This window comes from Nerophis ophidion, linkage group LG08, assembly GCF_033978795.1.
Source record: "Nerophis ophidion isolate RoL-2023_Sa linkage group LG08, RoL_Noph_v1.0, whole genome shotgun sequence".
Classification (NCBI taxonomy): domain Eukaryota; kingdom Metazoa; phylum Chordata; class Actinopteri; order Syngnathiformes; family Syngnathidae; genus Nerophis; species Nerophis ophidion.
Genome location: NC_084618.1, coordinates 28,704,423 through 28,723,779, shown reverse-complemented (window position 1 = coordinate 28,723,779; position 19,357 = coordinate 28,704,423).

The following is a 19,357-nucleotide window of genomic DNA, read 5'->3' as shown; positions in this document are numbered from 1 at the left end:
TTCAATCACTACACTCCTGTCAAAATGTAATAAACACTCATTCTTCTGTTGTTTGTATACTTCAAATACGTTTTGGGTGATACTACAAATTTAGGTGTCGACCCCATATCAAGTCATACATAGATCAAAGTTATTATTATGTATAAATTGGACATATTTCCTGAGTTTATAAACAATACAAAAAATTACAAAATATTTTGTGATAATTCCAAATACCAATGTTATCACTTTAGTATCAATTATATACGACTGTTGTACTTTGTATAGAGTATTACAGTTGATATTCGTATAGCTCCACTGTTTTGTTTACATTCAGGATCAGCTAAATTGCACCAAACATGGATATGTGTGTAGAGTGTTTTGCTTTTTCCCCATCATGCATTGTCATGGATTTAAATGGGTGTAACATTTTGTGGTACATGGACATTTTATAATAATATCCAAAAAGTTCAGTAAGCAAATTGTGTTAAGCGTGACCATGTCTGTTGACATTTTGTGATGGTTGAATAATTTTTTTTTGCACAATGATCAGGGTAGGTTTTTTTGCATTAGATCCTATGTAAGTGTTCCTTTCAGTGCTTAATCAAAAGTCATTGATCTGACTTTCTCACATTTCACATTTGATGGCGTCAAAATGGCAGCATCAAATCCAGGCTTTTAGGATGAATGCAATCTCACTGAAGGCAAGATTATTTAGTAAATTAAATGTATTTTTGTTATATTTATATATATTTATATATATCTTTATATAAATATATATATATATATATATAAATATATATAAATATATATATATATAAATATATATATATATAAATATATATATATATATATATATATATATATATATATATATATATATATATATATATATATATATATATATATATATATATATATATCCATCCATTTTATACCGCGTATTCCCTTTGGGGTCACGGAGGGCGCTGGTGCCTATCTCAGCTACAATCGGGCAGAAGGCAGCATATACCCTGGACTAGTCGCCACCTCCTCGCAGGGCATATATATATATATATATATAAATAAATGGGTTGTACTTGTATAGCGCTTTTCTACCTTCATAGTACTCAAAGCGCTTTGACACTACTTCCACATTTACCCATTCACACACACATTCACACACTGATTGAGGGAGCTGCCATGCAAGGCGCTAACCAGCACCCATCAGGAGCAAGGGTGAAGTGTCTTATATATATATATATATATATATATATATATATATATATATATATATATATATATATATATATATATATAAAATAATAATATATATATGTATATAAATATAAAAAAAATATATATACATATATAAATATAAATACATACTTATATATATATATATATACACATACATACATATATACATACATACATACATATATATACATACATACATACATATATATATGTATACATATATACATATATATACACATATACATGTAATATACATATATATATACATATATATATCTATACATATATATATAATATACATATATATATACATATACATACATACATATACATACATACATATACATACATACATACATACATACACACACACATACATATATATATATATATATATATATATATATATATATATATATATATATATATATATATATATAATTTTCATTTTCATTTTTTTATTTTTCATTTTTCCAAAACAAAATAGAATGCTGGGCTTCACGGTGGCAGAGGGGTTAGTGCGTCTGCCTCACAATACGAAGGTCCTGCAGTCCTGGGTTCAAATCCAGGCTCGGGATCTTTCTGTGTGGAGTTTGCATGTTCTCCTCGTGAATGCGTGGGTTCCCTCCGGGTACTCCGGCTTACTCCCACTTCCAAAGACATGCACCAGGGGATAGGTTGATTGGTAACACTAAATTGGCCCTAGTGTGTGAATGTGAGTGTGAATGCTGTGTGTCTATCTGTGTTGGCCCTGCGATGAGGTGGCGACTTGTCCAGGGTGTACCCCGCCTTCCGCCCGATTGTAGCTGAGATAGGCGCCAGCGACCCCGAAAGGGAATAAGCGGTAGAAAATGGATGGATGGAAAATAGAATGCTTTCGGAGTTACTAGCTTTGGCCTTTGTTCTGCGCGAAGAGCTAAACACAATTGCACTTTCATCTTCGATCTCTGCCAATATGAGGCAAGAAGGCAGACAAAAGCATGGGACGGCGTGGCACAGTGGAAGAGTGGCCTTGCGCAAGCCGAGGGTCTCTGGTTCAATCCCCACCTAGTACCAACCTCGTCACGTCCGTTGTGTCCTGAGCAAGACACTTCACCCTTGCTCCTGATGGGTGCTGGTTAGCGCCTTGCATGGCAGCTCCCTCAATCAGTGTGTGAATGTGTGTGTGAATGGGTGAATGTGGAAGTAGTGTTAAAGCGCTTTGAGTACCTTGAAGGTAGAAAAGCATTATACAAGTACAACCCATTTATCATTTGTCATTTATGTGTGGAGGGCGACCATTTAAGAGAATGTTTATGACTCTCGACGGCTCGGCCCTCTCACTGGCGCTAATATTGCTCTTGTTTGTACTTTTGCTTTTGTATAGGATAAATTGTTCATCATTAATTCTCGTCAGCTCTTTTTATTAGACAGCGACAGAACTAAAGATTCTGAGAGGACTCCTCTCCGATAAAGTAAGGGTCGTAATACTGTCCAGCGCTCTTATTTTTGTTTTAATTTCTTAATTACCGGTATCTCCTTTTGCCACTATTTGTCCTGTGTCGGAGCTAACTTTCTCACCTGTTCCTTGTTGCCAGTCTGGATGCTTTATACGCAAATGTTTCCCCATGCTACTTGTGCACTTCCCTGCTGCACTATTTATTTGTTTTTGTTAATAAAGACAATTTTACTGGCACTTTTCCTGCGGTCTCTGCATTATAGGATCACGGCCAAACCACATCCACATTGAAATGAAACATTAATACACAAAAGTAACTCTACTCTTAAGTACAAATGAATTGAGAAATTGTGTTAGATGTAAATATAAACGGAATACAATGATTTGGAAATCATTTTCAACCCATATTCAGTTGAATATGCTACAAAGACAACATATTTGATGTTCAAACTGATAAAAACTTTTTTTTTTTTTGCACATAATCATTAACTTTAGAATTTGATGCCAACAACACGTGACAAAGAAGTTGGGAAAGGTGGCAATAAATACTGATAAAGTTGAGTAATTCTCATCAAACACTTATTTGGAACATCCCACAGGTGTGCAGGCTAATTGGGAACAGGTGGGTGCCATGATTGGGTCTAGAAGCAGCTTCCATGAAATGCTCAGTCATTCACAAATAAGGATTGGGAAACGGTCACCACTTTGTGCACAAATGCGTGAGCAAATTGTCAAACAATTTAAGAACAACATTTCTCAACGGGCTATTGCAAGAAATTTAGGAATTTCACCATCTACAGTCCTTAATACCAACAAAAGGTTCAGAGAATCTGGAGAAATCACTGCGCATAAGCGATGATATAACGGTCCTTCGTTCCCTCAGGCGGTAGTGCATCAAAAAGCGACATCAGTGTGTAAAGGATATCACCACACGGGCTCAGGAACATTTCAGAAAACCACTGTCAGTAACTACAGTTTGTCGCTACATCTGTAAGTGCAAGTTAAAGTTCTACTATGCAAAGCCAACGCCATTTATCAACGACACCCAGAAACGCAGCCGGCTTCTGTGGGCCCGAGCTCAGCTAAGATGGACTGATGCAAAGTGGAAAAGTGATCTGTGGTCTGACGAGTTTACATTTCAAATTGTTTTTTGGAAACGGTGAACGTTGTGTCCTCCGGACCAAAGAGGAAAAGAACCATCAGGACTGTTCTAGGTGCAAAGTTGAAAAGCCAACATCTGTGATGGTATGGGGGTGCATTAGTGCCCAAGGCATGGGTAACTTACACATCTGTGAAGGCACCATTAATGCTGAAAGGTCCATACAGGTTTTGGAGCTACATATGTTGCCATTCAAGCAACGTTATCATGGACGCCCTTGCTTATTCCAGCAAGACAATGCCAAGTCACTTGTTACAACAGCGTGGCTTCATAGTAAAAGAGTGCGGGTACTAGTCTGGCTTGCCTGTAATCCAGACCTGTCTCCAATTGAAAATGTGTGGTGCATTATGAAGCCCAAAATACCACAACGGAGACCATGGACAGTTGAACAACTTAAGCTGTACATAAAACAAGAATGGGAAAGAATTCCACCTGAAAAACTTAAAAAATGTGTCTCCTTAGTTCCCAAAGGTTTATTGAGTGTTGTTGAAAAAACAACACTCTGAGCTGCCACCTTACCGTGGTAGAGGAGTTTGCGTGTCCCAATGATCCTAGGAGCTATGTTGTCCGGGGGCTTTAAGCCCCCTGGTAGGGTCTCCCAAGGCAAACTGGTCCTAGGTGAGGGACCAGACAAAGAGCAGCTCGAAAACCTTTATGAAAAGTAAAAACAAAGGACCCAGATTTTCCTCGCCCGGACGCGGGTCACCGGGGCCCCCCTCTGGAGCCAGGCCCGGAGGTGGGGCACGATGGCGAGCGCCTGGTGGCCGGGCCTGTACCCATGGGGCCCGGCCTGGCACAGCCCGAAGAGGGAACGTGGGTCCTCCCTCCAATGGGCTCACCACCCATAGCAGGGGCCATAGAGGTCGGGTGCAATGTGAGCTGGGCGGCAGCCGAAGGCAGGGCACTTGGCGGTCCGATCCTCGGCTACATAAGCTCGCTCTTGGGACGTGGAACGTCACCTCACTGGGGGGAAAGGAGCCTGAGCTAGTGCACGAAGTAGAGAAATTCCGGCTGGATGTAGTCGGACTCACTTCGACGCACAGCAAGGGCTCTGGAACCACTTCTCTTGAAAGGGGCTGGACTCTCTTTCACTCTGGCGTGGCCGGCAGTGAGAGGCGACGGGCTGGGGTGGCAATTCTGGTTGCCCCCCGGCTTAAAGCCTGCACGTTAGAGTTCAACCCAGTGGACGAAAGGGTAGCCTCCCTCCGCCTTCGGGTGGGGGGACGGGTCCTGACTGTTGTTTGCGCTTATGCACCAAACAACAGTTCAGAGTACCCACCCTTTTTGGGTACACTCGAGGGAGTACTAGAGAGTGCTCCCCCGGGTGATTCCCTTGTTCTGCTGGGGGACTTCAACGCTCATGTTGGTAACGACAGTGAAACCTGGAGAGGCGTGATTGGGAAGAATGGTCGCCCGGATCTGAACCCGAGTGGTGTTTTGTTATTGGACTTCTGTGCTCGTCACAGTTTGTCCATAACAAACACCATGTTCAAACATAAGGGTGTCCATATGTGCACTTGGCACCAGAACACCCTAGGCCGCAGTTCCATGATCGACTTTGTAGTTGTGTCATCGGATTTACGGCCTCATGTTTTGGACACTCGGGTAAAAAGAGGGGCGGAGCTTTCTACCGATCACCACCTGGTGGTGAGTTGGCTGCGATGGTGGGGGAGGATGCCGGACAGACCTGGCAGGCCCAAACGCATTGTGAGGGTTTGCTGGGAACGTCTGGCAGAGTCTCCTGTCAGAGAAAGTTTCAATTCCCACCTCCGGAGGAACTTTGAACATGTCACGAGGGAGGTGCTGGACATTGAGTCCGAGTGGACGATGTTCCGCACCTCTATTGTCGAGGCGGCTGATCGGACCTGTGGCCGCAAGGTAGTTGGTGCTTGTCGTGGCGGTAATCCTAGAACCCGCTGGTGGACACCAGCGGTGAGGGATGCCGTCAAGCTGAAGAAGGAGTCCTATCGGGTTCTTTTGGCTCATAGGACTCCAGAGGCAGTGGACAGGTACCGACAGGCCAAGCGGTGTGCAGCTTCAGCGGTCACAGAGGCAAAAACTCGGACAATGGAAGAGTTTGGGGAAGCCATGGAAAATGACTTCCGGATGGCTTCGAAGCGATTCTGGACCACCATCCGCCGCCTCAGGAAGGGGAAGCAGTGCACTGTCAACACCGTGTATGGTGCGGATGGTGTTCTGCTGACCTCAACTGCGGATCTTGTGGATAGGTGGAAGTAATACTTTGAAGACCTCCTCAATCCCACCAACACGTCTTCCTATGAGGAAGCAGTGCCTGGGGAATCTGTGGTGGACTCTCCTATTTCTGGGGCTGAGGTTGCTGAGGTAGTTAAAAAGCTCCCGGTGGCAAGGCCCCGGGGGTGGATGAGATCCGCCCGGAGTTCCTTAAGGCTCTGGATGCTGTGGGGCTGTCTTGGTTGACAAGACTCTGCAGCATCGCGTGGACATCGGGGGCGGTACCTCTGGATTGGCAGACCGGGGTGGTGGTCCCTCTCTTTAAGAAGGGGGACCGGAGGGTGTGTTCCAACTATCGTGGGATCACACTCCTCAGCCTTCCCGGTAAGGTTTATTCAGGTGTACTGGAGAGGAGGCTACGCCGGATAGTCGAACCTCGGATTCAGGAGGAACAGTGTGGTTTTCGTCCTGGTCGTGGAACTGTGGACCAGCTCTATACTCTCCGCAGGGTTCTTGAGGGTGCATGGGAGTTTGCCCAACCAGTCTACATGTGCTTTGTGGACTTGGAGAAGGCATTCGACCATGTCCCTCGGGAAGTCCTGTGGGGAGTGCTCAGAGAGTATGGGGTATCGGACTGTCTTATTATGGCAGTCCGATCCCTGTACGATCAGTGTCAGAGCTTGGTCCGCATTGCTGGCAGTAAGTCGGATACGTTTCCAGTGAGGGTTGGACTCCGCCAAGGTTGCCCTTTGTCACCGATTCTGTTCATAACTTTTATGGACAGAATTTCTAGGCGCAGTCAAGGCATTGAGGGGTTCCGGTTTGGTGGCCGCGGGATTAGGTCTCTGCTTTTTGCAGACAATGTGGTCCTGTTGGCTTCATCTGGCCGGGATCTTCAGCTCTCACTGGATCGGTTCGCAGCCGAGTGTGAAGCGGCCGGAATGAGAATCAGCACCTCCAAATCCGAGTCCATGATTCTCTCCCGGAAAAGGGTGGAGTGCCATCTCCGGGTTGGGGAGGAGACCCTGCCCCAAGTGGAGGAGTTCAAGTACCTAGGAGTCTTGTTCACGAGTGGGGGAAGAGTGGATCGTGAGATCGACAGGCGGATCGGTGCGGCGTCTTCAGTAATGCGGACGTTGTACCGATCTGTTGTGGTGAAGAAGGAGCTGAGCCAGAAGGCAAAGCTCTCATTTTACCGGTCGATCTACGTTCCCATCCTCACCTATGGTCATGAGCTTTGGGTAATGACCGAAAGGATAAGATCATGGGTACAAGCGGCCGAAATGAGTTTCCTCCGCCGTGTGGCGGGGCTCTCCCTTAGAGATAGGGTGAAAAGCTCTGTCATCCGGGAGGAACTCAAAGTAAAGCCGCTGCTCCTCCACATCGAGAGGAGCCAGATGAGGTGGTTCGGGCATCTGGTCAGGATGCCACCCGAACGCCTCCCGAGGGAGGTGTTTAGGGCACGTCCAACTGGTAGGAGGCCACGGGGAAGACCCAGGACACGTTGGGAAGACTATGTCTCCCGGCTGGCCTGGGAACGCCTCGGGATCCCCCGGGAAGAGCTAGACAAAGTGGCTGAGGAGAGGGAAGTCTGGGCTTCCCTGCTTAGGCTGCTGCCCCCGCGACCCGACCTCGGATAAGCGGAAGAAGATGGATGGATGGATGGGTTGAAAAAAAGGTGATGAAACACAGTGGTGAACATGCCCTTTCCCAACTATGTTGGCATGTGTTGCACCCATGAAATTCTAAATTAATTATTATTTGCAAAAAAAAATAAAAAAATATGAGTTTGAACATCAAATATCTTGTCTTTGTAGTGCATTCAATTGAATATGGGTTGAAAAGGATTTGCAAATCATTGTGTTCCGTTTATATTTACATCTCACACAATTTCCCAACTCATATGTAAACGGGGTTTGTACTTTTTTGACAACTGCTGCTCAGTATTGCAAAGCGTCCTGGCCACTGCAATTGCAGATGCTTCTTATAGTAAGGACGTCTCACTGCAGGAAATTGGACACGTTTCCTTTTTTCCACAGTTGTGACATCACGTCCTCGTCTGGACAGCAACACATTTAGGCACTTGCGCCAGTGGGGACAACATGAGAGTACCGTATAGGATTATGCACATATTTGTGTACCTCAGAACTGCAAAGTCATATCACGTTTCACTCCTTCCCTTTCTCCTTCCTTGCCTCCAAGCTTTCCTGTGATACCAGAGGAGGTTCGAAAAGGCCTCTCCTCGCCATAAGAGCAAGCACAGTCTCCTCTGCAAAAGCCCTGCGGACTGCACAATAAACATTTCATTTCCTCTGGCAAGCGATAGGAAGGCTTTTATTATGTCAAAAAGAGCAGAAATGGCGGCAAAAAAAAAAAACGCCCACGGTTCAACGTTGCCTCTTTCATGGAGCCGAATGCTTCACAGAAAAGTCCGAAATGCCTTTTAATTACCGGGTAAATCCTCTAAATCAGGGGTCACCAACACGGTGCCCGCGGGCACCAGGTAGCCCATAAGGACCAGATGAGTCGCCCGCTGGCCTGTTCTAAAAATAGCTCAAATAGCAGCACTTACCAGTGAACTACCTCTATTTTTTAAATTGTATTTATTTATTAGCAAGCTGGTCTCGCTTTGCTCGACATATTTAATTCTAAGAGAGACAAAACTCAAATAGAATTCAAAAATCCAACAAAATATTTTAAAGACTTGGTCTTCACTTGTTTAAATAAATGATTTTATTTTTTTACTTTGCTTCTTATAACTTTCAGAAAGACAATTTTAGAGAAAAAATACAACCTTAAAAATGATTTTTGGATTTTTAAACACATCCACCTTTTTACCTTTTAAATTCCTTCCTCTTCTTTCCTGACAATTTAAATCAATGTTCAAGTATTTTTTTCTTCATTTTATTGTAAAGAATAATAAATACATTTTAATTTAATTCTTCATTTTAGCTTCTGTTTTTTCAACAAAGATATTTGTAAAATATTTCTTCAAACTTATTATGATTAAAATTCAAAAAATGTATTCTGACAAATCTAGAAAATCTGTAGAATCAAATTTAAATCTTATTTCAAAGTCTTCTGAATTTCTTTTAAAATTTTTGTTCTGGAAAATCTAGAAGAAATAATGATCTGTCTTTGTTAGAAATATAGCTTGGTCCAATGTGTTATATATTATAACAAAGTGCAGATTGGATTTTAACCTATTTAAAACATGTCATCAAAATTGTAAAATGAATCTTAATCAGGAAATATTACTAATGATGTTCCAATATTTTTTATTTTTTTTTATTTTTTCAAAAAGATTCGAATGAGCTAGTTTTTCTGTTCATTTTTTCGGTTGAATTTTAAATTTTAAAGAGTCGAAATTGAAGATAAACTACCGGTATGTTTCAAAATGTAATTTTCATTTTGTCCGTGTTTTCTCCTCTTTTAAACCGTTTAATTAAGTTTTTTTTCATCATCATTTATTCTCTACAAAAAACCTTCTGTAAAATGAAAAAAAAAATGTACGACGGAATGACAGACAGAAATACACATTTTTTTAAATATATATATAGATTTATTTATTAAAGGTAAATTGAGCAAATTGGTTATTTCTGGCAATTTATTTAAGTGTGTATCAAACTGGTAGCCCTTCGCATTAATCAGTACTGTTGGATGTGGTTGTCTTTTTATTTCCTAGTCAGATTTTAGAACAGCCAAAGTGTGAGCCTTTTTACATAGACCTTGAATTTGGAATGTGTGAATGAAGACATAACAATCTGTTATCTCAACTTTCCAAGGTAGGGAGGAGAAGAAGAGGGGCGGGTGAGAGTGAGTGAGGAGGGAGAAACTGCCATTTTAGGATTAGATCAATTTGGACCGAGCTTTGAAATGTTGTATCTAGATTGATCTCCCAAGGCGCTTTGGTTATTAAATAGAAAAATGAGCAACCTCTGTCTCTGATTGATTTAAAACCAGCTTATGTGTCATCAAACAATCTGGGGGCGTTGACCGAAGGAAGAACGGGTCCAAAACGCAACAATTTGGGGGCTCGTCCGGGATGACACGCTGAAAATTGGACTGCTCTTGCAAATTTACGGACAGACTCACTTGGCCAACATCAAGGTAAGCAGTGCCTTTTTCTAAAATCTGCATTAGGAGTCTGTCCAAAAGTCTTGTAAGTCAAACACTGTTATATACCACAGATACGGGGTGCTGATTTTGATAGGTTGGTTGCATTATTGCCTTGTCCGCCATTACATAATAGTTGAAAATAAGTGGTCAACTCAAGGCATTGTGTCTAGATTACTGTGACGGGCTGCTTCACTGACGAGTAGGCAAATAGTCGGGTGTGGCTCGCCCTGGGGAATTGGTCTCCCCTAAAAGAGTAACGGGACGGATAACCGTTGTGTGGATAGTAAATACTCCCCGGTTGTGAGATTCAAATGACGTTAACGTGTGCACGGAAATTCCGAGGTTGGAGGCCATTTGTAAAGAGTACAATAAAGTTCCCGGTTGAGAGATCCCTGCGGCACTAAGGTGTGCGTTAAAACTAAGGAAAAAGACACAATGGCAAAGGAGTGTGACAGAGAGGAACGTAATGGCGGCTGGGAAAATGTGATCAATCGTTACCGCTTAATGAAAAATTGAATGTACTGTTGTCGACAATTAAAAAAATAAAATAAAAAAAAAAAGAAGAAAAAATAGAGAAAATAAAAAAGAACGTTTCTTGAAAGGGGTAAGAGGGTGTTTAAAACACTCGTAAAGTAGTGAACTAAAACATTTGGTAAATTAAAAAAAGTAACTCGAAGTTTTATCGTAAAGTGGAACGTAGAAAGAGAGAGCAAGAGAGGTTTGAAGGTGAAGAGAATGGATGGTGAAAACCTTACGTAAATGGTTTCTAGGAGAGAAGAGTAGAAATAGAAACAGTCTGAAGAGTAAGGAAGAGATGGATACAGGATGTGGTTTGAAAATGAAAGAGCAAGTCGAAGTAAGGAAGAGAATGTGAGAAATGAAGGTATTGATGGTGTTCGTGTGTCAGCGTATGCTGTTGGGGGTTCACTGCATTTGTTTGTTTGTATGGCTGGTTGTTAACTCCTAAAACTTAAATACATTTGTGTTTTATAGTTGTTTTTATAATACTTAGTTCAGAAATCGTATGAGTGAGTGATCCATCTATTTAATTATCTTCCTCCGCTTATCGGAGGTCGGGTCGCGGGGGCAGCAACCGAAGCAGGGAGGCCCAGTGACTTCACTTGCACAGGGCCAGTTTGTGAAGGTCAGAGTGAATGGTAAATGTAGTTTGCAGTTACTAAGGGTTGATATGATACAGCTGCGCTTCTGGGTGAGCCGTGAGATAAGAGTTGTCTTAGAAACGAGGGCATCTTTGAGCGTGTTCCGCCTTATCTCTTGGAATGTGCGTTCGCGCACACAAATAGGTGTGTGTGTCACATTGATAGTTTTAGACGAATGAGAATAAACACATGCCCTTATTTTGTAGAATATCACACACGACAGGAAGTCAGAATGCACAACTAACTAACTGATAGACACAAACAATAGTCTCAATAACTTATAGATAAGCCAAAGCGTGTGCAGTTCAAAGGATTCTTAGATAATCTTTAGTTGATTTAGGAAAGCTACTTAAATATACATAAAGGAATGTGTATAAATCGTTGAAATAGGGGTATTGATTAACGTTTATTGGGACAATTAATGTTGTGGTTTTAAAACGCGATATGCATAATTGGGCAAAGCAGGATGACGATGATAAGACGGATGACAGAGTAACAAGGAAACGACTCCTTAATTTTCAAATCACTGTAGAAAAAAATGTCAAAAGAACCGAAAGGACAAAAATCAGCTAAAGTATATTCAGCAGTGGGTGACCTTTCTTTTGAGTTCCAGCAGGCGGAGAAAAGATTCCGCAGCAGATGTGAGACCAGACAGATGGACTCGGATGGTGGACAACGCGGTGCTTCAAGGTCAATCCAGGGTGGAAACTGTTTCGCCTGTTACCAACCTGGTCACTGGATACAAGACTGTCCCAACATTTCCGAACAGGAAAGGTCCCGTCATGCCGCCAGGCAAACGCGGAGGCGTGGTAGAGGGCGCCCACAACAGAAGCCCCAGCAGGAAATGCAGACAGGCCCCATGCTGGACATAAGTGTCAATGGACAATGGACCACTATCAAGGCACCTCCATGAGCATGTGCTCATACCACAGCCTGGAGCACCAAACATGGCTGGCGCCTACTGAGTACCTCAACTCCTGCTGCAACTGTTCTATCAGTGAAAACCCTGGCTGACTGAGCTGTGTCTGTGTGCACCACCACCCGACCCGCCATTTGTTTGATCACAAGTAGACGACTCATACCAGGAGGCCTTTGATTCCTTTATATATATATATATATATATATATATATATATATATATATATATATATATATATATATATATATATATATATATATACATATATATATATATATATATATATATATATATATATATATATATATATATATATATATATACATATATGTTGGAACTCAAGGTGTGGCTACTCACGTTGACATATCTGTGAAACAACTAGCATAGTTTAAGATAGACACCAATGCTGCCCCACATTGTTCCCTTGCTCTCTGTCCCCCCCTACGGAAACTAAAGACTTAGGTCCAATGATGAAACCACACAAATACCACATTATTAATTGTTTCAGTTGTCTGTTAAACACATAGCTATGGGCTGCACTTTGGACACTGCGGCTGTAGGCTACAAGGAGCTAGCAGCTACACAACAGCTGAGCTAAAACTACACATGACATTTAAGCACATCAAATAATTATAGTTGCTTATTACATGCACAAAGTAGTCAAGACAGAAGTCTAATAGAAAGTATTCGGTAACAAACGTGTCCGCATCATTCAACTTTCTACAACATGAGCTTTACTTAACGAATTAACGCGGCCACCAGGTGTGGTAAAATGTCAAATTACTATTGCAAAAGCATCCGCCATAAGGTTGGTGTTTTTCTAGCATTTGTGTCAATATAAATATAAGCATATTTTGTCGCCTTCACCAGGTTGAATAATTTACTTGACTATCAGCTAAACTTTTTCTTAGATGTTTCTGAAAGGAAAAGTATTACAAACACCTTTGATGTCCCTTCTTCAGAAACAGAAAGGGGAAGAGTTGAGGGTGGAGTCAGACTCCTTATAAAAAAAAAAATCGACAATCATCCGACTCTGACAATTTCCATAGTTTTAACATTTTTCAGTTAAAAACAAAGTCAAATTGAGAATGAGGTAATAAAATCATTGACTAAAAAGTATTTGTTATTCAGAGACCTGACATTCAACAAACCCATACTGAGGAAGTTATTGACAAGCTTCGATGTTGGCTTTGATTAGGAGAAGATAGGAATGAGATTGTTTAGGTTAGCAGGGTGGCTAAGTTTCCCAATGGTTACTCTCTTGGTTGTCACAACAGAAATGTAAAAGGTGCCATGATTGGATGTAGGCAAGACTGCTGTCAGGGCAAGGTAAGGGAGAAGTGGAGTAGTTGTAACTTTTTTTCAGTGGGTACAAAGATGTAACTAAATTTAATTTGAAAATACAATGTTGCACATCGATAGTGGTTTAGTAGATTAATCTGGAATATGGAGGAGGTGAGGTAACATCTGGGTAAAGTTTGTAATTTCATTGATATGATCAATCAGGTACAAGGGAAAAGGTACTTGCTGACTTGCGTTGACAATTACAGTGGTTGGCCGGAAACAACCACAACCTAAAAAGAGGATGCAAAATCAGTAATAAAAAGGCTTGTTAATGACCTAATAGCCCGACATTGTGAACCCAAAAAGATTAGGTCAGATTACGGCACCCATTTTAAAAATGCTCACTTAGCCTTGGTCGAAAAGGATCTCGAACTAAAACACAGGTTTTGTTCGGTGTACCATCGTCTTTTTAGGTAAGGTCGAGAGAATGAACAAGAATTAAAACAAATTGGCTAAAATCTGTGCACAGACCAAATTGAAGTGGGTTGACGCAGTACCATTGGCTTTGATGACCACTCGAATGTCCATGAACAAAACTGGTCTTTCACCCTATGAAATGCACACAGATCAGCCCTTCCCAGGTCCAGCCGCCCCCTGGAAGGAGGAATCAGCGTAAAACCAAACTTGTAAGTTGAGCAAATTCAGAATTATGTGCCAGTTCCTCTGTGCAGATTTGAGGATGACAGCCCACCACACCAAATTCCCAAGGTCATTAACCGCAAGCGGATGGAGCCCAGGTGGACCGGTCCCTTTGAGGTCGTGGAACTGATGTCTCACTCCCTTCGGCTGGCAGATGTCACTGCCGCCATCGCCACATCACCGGCCCCACTCGGTCCCCTTGCAGAACTTATACACATAGCCTCACAACCCAGAAGACGACGCCGAGAGAGATCTCCCCACGTTGAGCTGCCGTCTACCGTCGTGTAGATCTACCAGACCTACTCAACTGCTGTTTCATATATCCAAAGCTATCATCACTTGAGATCAACCTACAGTATATACTCGATGTTATATAACTTCTCTTACTTGTTTTCAGCATAACTATTGGTGTTGCTACAATAAGTGAAAAGTTTGATGTTTATCCCCGTTTAGTTACCTAAATTACTCTGATTTTGATAGACGAAAGGTAGGATGTTACACCCAGCAGTATTCCCTGACAGATTGGTACTTAAGCTTGTTCTAATGTCCTTGTCCCCTCAGTCCTCCCTTCCTGACGACAGTGACTGACAAGTGTCTTAAAACATAAGGAGGACTTGAAATAGACGTGATCAAGGGGGACAGCAAGACTTATTTTTTTTATCTGTGCAGTGTGATTGATAGCGAGGGACATAGTAGCTATTACCGTGGTAGTAACCTCTATTTTTGATACGACGCAACTCTGAGCTATTGGTGTCGGAAGCAGAATACATACTCTAGGGTGTGGTGACCCTGGTGAAAGGAGGTAACCCACTACACCGGGCATTGGAATCCCACTGGCCCCAGTATTACATCAAAACTACTCGGGAAGGGATGACCTTCCAGAGGAACTTTGATCGTTCCCAGAACCCCATCGCCCTTACAAATGCCAACGTGGGTGTCATGCCCAATTGGCCCAGTCCGTTTTATGTTGTTTTAGGGGTTGACCTGACTGGTAAAGGATCTAAAGGGATTATCAAAATTAATGTCCTCGAGAGGGCGCCAAAGTATGGGTGATTGTGTTGCTTGTTCCGCTAAAAGTCCTTTTCCCAACACTTACCCCGCCCCTTTTAAGTTGACTGACACAAATGGCCCAAACTGGCTTATCTCCTTATTTTCTGAAACCACGCCGCCAGGGTGCAATTTGTTGGCTAGTGTGTACCCTCCTGTTGACAATTTCATCCGACTTCTTCCCCTTGTGGCCGAAGAAAATGAATTACACGTGTTTTCAATTCACAGGACCCTCTTCGGCTCCCAACAAATTGGGTGACATTGACCCTTCCTGGTGCACCACACTGATAGATGGCTCCAAAATAGGCCCTTGGGCAAGGGCTGACATATTCTGGTATTGTGGGGAACACAGATTGTACATTTGAATCCCGACGTCAGCCGTTGGGCATTGTGCTGTGGTTAGACTGGTGACCCCACTCACCCTAGTGGGTACCAAATTAACACCCCCTGTAACTCCTGTTTCATCGGCCTCTTTAACTTCCTGCCGACGCCGTCATGTTCTATCTAGAAGGAGTGTAAGGGGCTCCTTTGATTTGATGAAAAACCCGGATGGTGTTTACTTTGATGCAATAAGGCAACCAAGGGGGGTCCCCGGACAACATAAATTGTGGTGTGAATCCTGTGCAGGTTTCGAGAACCTTCCTATCATTGGTGCTATTTTCCCTGTGACTGCTACTAAAAATGTAGAACGCATTAACTGTTTTTTATAATCTGTTAAGACTGACCAACCTGACTCGGGACGCTGTTGAGGGACTTGCTGAGTAACTTGCCCCGACCTTCCTCATGGCCATTCAGAACCGCATAGCCCTTGACCGCATCCTAGCCAAGGAACAAGGTGTGTGTGCAATGTTTGGTGACCAATGCTGTACCTTCATTCCAAATAATACCGCCCCCGATGGCTCGGTTCAGAGGGCATTAGAGGGCCTCCAATCCCTGTCTAGGGAACTTACTGAAGTGTCCGGAGTCTCTGACCCCTTCAAAGATTGTCTTCACAGCACCTTTGGCAGGTGGACTGACCTAATTAAGTCTGTCCTGGTCTCCCTTGCTGTTTTCGTGGCCACTCTATTCTCATGCGGTTGCTTCATCGCCCCATGTGCTAAGTCTCTTTGCACCCGCATCATTGTTAGAGCCGTAGAAGGTCAACCCCACCCTGTTTCTGGGTTTGCTATGTCTTTGAAGGGAGTGAAGCAAAGTGATGACTTTCGAGAATTGTTAGTTTCCCTTTCTAGTGCGAGCTTGCTAAAACTTCAGTGTGAGGTAGGTGCTTTAGAAGTATTGTAGTTGTGTTGAGAGATCTTTTTTAGAAGATCTGAAGGGGGACTGTTGGATGTGGTTGTCTTTTTATTTCCTAGTCAGATTTTAGAACAGCTAAAGTGTGAGCCTTTTTACATAGACCTTGAATTTGGAATGTGTGAATGAAGACATAACAATCTGTTATCTCAACTGTCCAAGGTAGGGAGGAGAAGAAGAGGGGCGGGTGAGAGTGAGTGAGGAGGGAGAAACTGCCATTTTAGGATTAGATCAATTTGGACCGAGCTTTGAAATGTTGTATCCAGATTGATCTCCCAAGGCGCTTTGGTTATTAAATAGAAAAATGAGCGACCTCTGTCTCTGATTGATTTAAAACCATCTTATGTGTCATCAAACAATCCGGGGGCGTTGACCGAAGGAAGAACGGGTCCAAAACGCAACAGTACCCAAAAAGTAGCTCTTAGTTTAAAAAAGGTTGGTGACCCCTGCTCTAAATGCTCAGATTTCAAACAGAAACGCAGCAATGTGGGACGTTTTAAAGTACGAACGCCACTATTAGGGAAATGAGCACGTGTCTTTCACAATCAGTTGCAGCATGTGCAAACGTGTCTGCAGTATTTTTTAAGTGCAGCACAAATACACAAAGGCTGTGTGTTGTACGTCTCCTGCCGTCAAATTAAATCAGCATAACGGCCTCGTAATAATAAAATTTTACTACATTTTTTTATGACTGCATAAGTGTTCGAATGTGGAACTAATCATTTTGATGTTGTCCAAAATCATGAGCAATGTAGTTCCATAGCATCTTTCTGATAGCTTTTTTTGCTTATTTCCATGTGATGAGATATCCATGACAACCAGGTGTAACCTGAATAAGAGCTTCTGGACTTTTATTGACGTCTTATTCTGTTTTTGTCTCATTTTCCCCTCCTAACTCTCCCAGGACATCCTGGCATTTAGAGGAATATTTTTTTGTCTTCTGCTTTCCCCTTACTGTTGCAAAAGCGTCATTGACTTTTTATCCACCATGCTAAAGTCAGCAGTAGTATGAGACCAAAGCAATCAGTGGGGTGGCCACTGATTGGCTCAGCCTCAAGCAGCATTACTAGATTGGATCAAAGGAGTGTAAACGTGACTGTAGATCAGTGGTTCTTAAACTTGTTGGAGGTACCACCAGGTTCATATGCGCATTCACCTAACCCTTCATTAGTTAAAAATAAAATGTTTTTGGGAACACTTTAGTATAGGGAACATATTCTAAGTAAAAAAGACTTAATTTTGTCATGATCTGTGGTCTGGATCAGGTTTTTGTTATTTTTTTGGACTCTTTTATTTCCTGTTTGCGCTCTCTAGTTTTGTTTGGTTACCATGCCGACTTATGATTTTCACCTGCCTCTGGTGTTCGGACCGCGCACCCGTTTCTAATCAAGACCCTTATTTAAGCCTGTCTTTGCCAGTCAGTCGGCCTGGCGTCATTGCTTGTTTTCATGCGATACCTTAGTTCATGTTGCTCGATTCATGCCGTGTCCTCGTAAGTCTTGTTTATTTCTTGCCACAGTTTCGTGTTTGTTCAAAGCCATAGTTTACAATTGTTTGTTTCATGCCACAGTTTTGTGTTTGTTCCCCGCTATTGTTTATGTTTGTTTACCTCATGGCCTGCCAAGATTTATCGAGTTAATAAATATGGTAAATGGTTGTACTTGTATAGCGCTTTTTTACCCCTTTTTAAGGAACCCAAAGCGCTTTGACAGTATTTCCACATTCACCCATTCACACACTGATGGCGGGAGCTGCCATGCAAGGCGCTCACCAAGACCCATCAGGAGCAAGGGTGAAGTGTCTTGCCCAAGGACACAACGGACGTGACTAGGATGGTAGAAGGTGGGGATCGAACCAGTAACCCTCAGATTGCAGGCACGGTCACTCTACCAACTTCGCCACGCCGGTATGTTCCTACCTGCAAGCCTTGTCCGGAATAGTCCTTTTGCATCCCGGGAGAACAAACCTTGCAGTAAGTTGCGAATCCCCCCCGTCATGACAGAATAATCATAAGTCACAGGAGCACTGACTCCCTGTTCATTTTAGAATTGATTTTAAAACATTGCTGTTTGTTTTTAAATCTTTACTTGGACTGGCACCTCAATATATCTCGGACCTCATCCAAATTTACATTCCTGCGTGCGCTCTGTGGTCCGTGAGCCAGTTCCAGCTCATGGTGCCCAAGACCAGACTTAAGACCAGGGGAGACAGGGCCTTCTCCGTGGTCGGCCCTAAGCTCTGGAACACTCTGCCCCTCCACGTTCAAACTGCTTCCACAGTGGAGTGTTTTAAGTCTCGTCTTAAGACCCACTTTTATTCTTTGGCTTTTAACACTACGTGAGTTGTGTGGTCCTCTGTCCTCTGTTGTCCTCTGTGTTTTTTATACACTTTGATTTCTATTTTACTGTTTGAATTGATTTGACCCTTTAAAATAGTTTTTAATCATATTTGTTTTTATATTGTTTTTTTTTTATATTGGTTTTATATTTATTTATTTTTCGTTTTTATTCAGTCATTGGTGGAGCGTAATATTGTTTTTTTAATATTGTGCAGCACTTTGGAAACGTTATTGTTGTTTAAATGTGCTATATAAATAAAGTGGATTGGATTGGATAAGTCGGCATGGTAACCAAACAAAACAAGGGAGCACAAACAGGTTCTAAGAGAGTGCAAAACCATGATCCAGACCATAGATCATGTCAAATTTAGAGTTATTTGGACACTAGGGGAACATATTCTAAGTAATAAAGACTTAATTCAGAGTTATTTGGTTGGGGTTATAATAAGGCCATGCCGAATAAGGCATTAATAAGTACTTAATAATGACTAGA